The sequence below is a fragment of the Euprymna scolopes genome, chromosome 37, assembly GCF_053919585.1.
Source record: "Euprymna scolopes isolate OS-2025 chromosome 37, ASM5391958v1, whole genome shotgun sequence".
NCBI classification, from domain to species: Eukaryota; Metazoa; Mollusca; class Cephalopoda; order Sepiida; family Sepiolidae; genus Euprymna; species Euprymna scolopes.
The window spans coordinates 7,924,276-7,928,677 of record NC_136518.1 but is presented as its reverse complement, the minus strand read 5'-3'; positions in this window follow the sequence as shown (position 1 = coordinate 7,928,677).

The window sequence follows — 4,402 nt, the reverse complement described above, 5'->3', positions numbered from 1 at the left end:
ACCAATGCTAGTATATATATATATATATATATATATATAAGTGGCATTGTCTGACTGTCTGCGTGTGGAACGGCCTCTATCAAACCCCTTTGTCAATTTTTTGGTCTACAGACTTGATACTTGCTCTGTAGGAATTGACACCTGTGGAACAAAATCGATTTGATTTTTAATCGTTAAAAATAACTGCTAGGGTCAAAATTTTAAAAAGATTAGAACTTGCCGGGCGTAAACCGACTCAAAATTCTCTTCTATGCATGTGCAAATATACATTTATTCTTTAAATCCAGTTTGATTTTAACGCTTTCTTATCCACCTGTCAATAGCTCAAACGGTAACGACTATGACTGTAGGGTTATATGTTTTGGTTTCGATTCTAGCTGATGACATTCAAGTCATACTTAAAAAAAAAAAATAAAAAAAACTTTTGAAATTACGGTAAATGTTACCTTACGCTACAACAGAATACCAACCACTCTAATTTGTCTTTTTAGAGGTATTCGAGATCGATGACAACGAATCTGATGATCAAACTCGTCGCAAATTTATCGTTTGCATGGTATGAACCCCTAGACCTTAGAACTATTTTGTGCCATTTCACCTCCTTTGGTAATGTTTTTCTTACCAAAATTACTACTACATATTGGGTACAATATAACTATCAATAGAGAATCGGCTCTATAATAATAAACGCGAAATCTGCATAAATTAAAACAACATATCATAAACGTATGTAATAAAACAAAAAATACCAGATTGCCGTCTAATAAATAAATAAATAAATAATAAAATAAAGGTTTAAATTGGAAAGTTCTTCTTCTTCTTCTTCTTCTTCTTCTTTGTTTATTGGTGGTAGGGGCATCATCTGGAAATAATCAATTCCAAACTTTTGTGAATGAAAAGCTTCGGGGGATCAAGGGAGTGAAAAAAAAACAGTGGGCGTGAAAAAGGGGCGTGGTTTTACTAAATCCGGCCCTCCTTTGCGTCGGCAGCCAAATTACCATTTCAATCTCTATTATTCCCTTAATATCATATTCATGGGGACACTGATACTCCCTACCGTTTATTTATTTCTCTTCCTCATTCCCTTGGATCTTTAATTTCCCCCCCCCCACACACACACACACTCTCCCCACAGTAGTAGTCGTTGCCGCCTACTTGGGTAAGAACTGTCATAAACGCTAGGATGGATGCAACCTGTTGACCTTGATAACGCCCGATTAATACTCTCTCTCTCTCCCTCTCTCTCTGTCTGTCTCTCTCTCTCTCCCTCTCTCTCTCTCTCTCTCTCTCTCTCTCTCTCTATTTCCAAACGCCTAGTTCCCACAGCGCAACACGTGGTCGAAAAACAAATAAATGAATAAATGAAATAAAATCAAAATGGCAGTAAAACACACGGACACGCACACACACACGCGTGAAACTAGCTACAAATACCTATTTCGGGACAAGATCAAAGTGTAGTATCTGTTCTTCAGATTGCTGCACTTCTATTTCTTGTTCTCTTTCGGTGAAGGAGAAATCCTTCACGACTGAGACAATTTTTATTTTTGTACCTTTTCTCCACGTTAAAAAACGACCCTGGTGTCTAACTCTGTCTCGTGGGGAGGCATTGTAAATAGGTACAAATACCTATTTAAAACCATTATTCCTATTTACAATGCCTCCCCACGGGACAGAGTTAGACACCAGGGTCGTTTTTTAATGTGAAGAAAAGGAACAAAAATAAAAATTGTCTCAGTCGTGAAGGATTTCTCCTCCAATGACAGAGAACAAGAAATTGAAGTGCAGCATCTGAAGAACACATTTTATTTATTTGCTTCTCCACTGAGCAAATTAGGCACAAGGCCATTTTTTAATGTGGAGATAGGGGAGGGGGGAGGGAAAGGGGGAACCAGCTCCCGAGAGGTGGGAAATGGGAGCTGTTGGTATGAAGGGTTGCCCCTTCAGTGACCAAGGTCAGATATGTGGGGTTACCCCCACATATGGTCTTTGCTAGTCATAGCTTGCAGCATCTGAAGAACAGATACTACACTTTGATCTTGTCCCAAAGGCCAAGTTATTTAAAACCATTATTCCAGCAAAGTGATCAAAATGTGTGCGAGGGCACAAACATTTATTGAAAAAAAAAAAATAAATAAATAAATAAAATAAATATCACAGTGTAGTATCTGTTCTGGTGCTACACTTAATTAATTTGTCCTTAGCCAATGTAGGGGAAAGCCCTTCTATACTAAGACAATTTTTATTTTTACTTACAAGGATGGAATACTGTTGCCATATCTGGGCAGGAGCTGCTAAAAACAGCCTATCCTGCCTTGACAGAGTACAAAATAGACTTTGTGGCTTAGTGGGGGATGCCATTTTCTCTACCCTGCAACTTCTCTCCCACAGAAGAGACGTTGCGAGCCTATCCTTATTTTATCGTTATTTCCATGGCAAGTGTTCGTCTGAACTCCAATCTCTGCCCCCCCCTCGCTAATCTTTCACGAAAAACACCCGTCTAGCTGAATCCACTGTGAAAAATTTCCCCCACTCTATATCTGTGCCTAAATCAAAACGCGGATTCCATGAACAAAGCTTATTTCTTAGAACTGCACGCCTGTGGAACTCTGTTCCGTCTTCCTGCTTCCCACCGGACTACAACTTGGATGTCTTCAAGTCCAATGTTAACAAATTCCTAATGAACCGCCTCCTTAAGTAAGACACTTCATCAAATCTCCACACTAACGTAATATACTTGCAATAACCCTTATCCCTGAGTGGCTTCCGGGCCTTGATAAGTGGTGATCACTGTGTAAAAAAAAAAAAAACTTCCAGGGTGCTCCTTATTTGGGGAGCTGGTTTTCCCCTCCACATTAAAAGCGACCTTGTGTCACATTTTGCTCTCATGAGGAAGCCAATAAATACCATTAACACGTAGTCCTCGAAAAGTTTGAAAAACTTATTTTAGCTTTTGACGGACCTAAACGCGAATCACCCCCCCCTCCTCGAAGAACGACTTTTGGAATAAAACCCCAATCTCCTCATGTTAAGAACGGCTTTCGGAATAAATACCCTCAACCTCATTAAGTTAAACTTAAAAAAAAACAAAAAAAACATTGTTCATGTTTTTAGCATAAAAATGTTTACTGATGTCGGCCCAATACTACGAATTCGGAATAGGGGCATGTGTGCGAGAAAAAAAAAACGAAAGTAGAACTAGGGAGACACGAGCTATATGAGAACCCGTTATTGTAACGAAATCCGACAGCCAAAAAATTGAATTTTCATTAAAAAAAAAAACATTAAAAAAAAAAAAATTAAATTAAAAAAAATTGAATTAAAAAAAAACTTAAATAAAATGAATAAATAGAAAAATAACTAAAAAAAAATTTTTTTTTAACTAAATTAAAAAAAAACAATAATTATTTGAATGTTTTGTCGATTTCAACAATAAGCAATATCATCTAACTGTCATGTCACAATTAGTTAAGAATTTCTAAAATATTACATAAAATACATCTGTCCATGATTCAACGAAAAATGATTTCGGCCATGTTTGTTTTGGCACGTGACATGTGACGTAAACACAGGGGAAACGAAAAAAAACCTACTGTGATAACTAACATTACTAATTTGCCCCAAAACTATGTTTGTTAGAAATTAATTTTCTACCTGATCGTTTTTCGTAATTTTTGGATATATTCATTACTGTGAAATAACAATTAAGTAGATACCATTGGTTTTAATTAAAATCCAATATTTCAATTTTCGAATTTCGCTACAACAACGAAGAAAAACCAAAAGCGCCGATCTTTGTTTATTATTTTTCCCCTCTGTCCAAAGGTCACATAGTAAGCATAGATACACCAGCCAAGGTGTGGCAGCAATACTCCATGCATGGGTGAATTGTAGTTTTGTACAAATAGCGCATACTGGCAGGTGCAAGGAGTTTTGTAGTCCTGCAGACGGAATCTGAATAATTTGTCAATAAAAATTGATACATTTTTTTGTATGAAAAGACCTTTTTCTTTTCTACTTTTGATTTTGTCGAGGTTACAGCGCTCGAAACGTTGTGGGAATAGCGTAGAAGAAAGTTACATTCCGCCGTCACGTCGGGAGTCACCAATAAAATATATAGAATAAAAAAAAAGCACGTTATTCAGCCTTGACAGAAACCAAAATAGATTTCGCAGCCTTATGCGGAATGCCCTTTTCTCTTCCCTGCAACCTCTTTCCCATAGAAGAGACGTTGCAAGCCTGTCTCTACTTTATGGTTATTTTCTATGGTTTCCCCCCCTTACCTGACTTTCACGAAAAACAGTCGTCTAGCTGAAACCAGCATCAATAATTTCCCTAAACCTAAACGTAGATTCCATGAAGAAAGCTTCTTTCTTAGAACTGCACGCCTGTGGAACTCTTT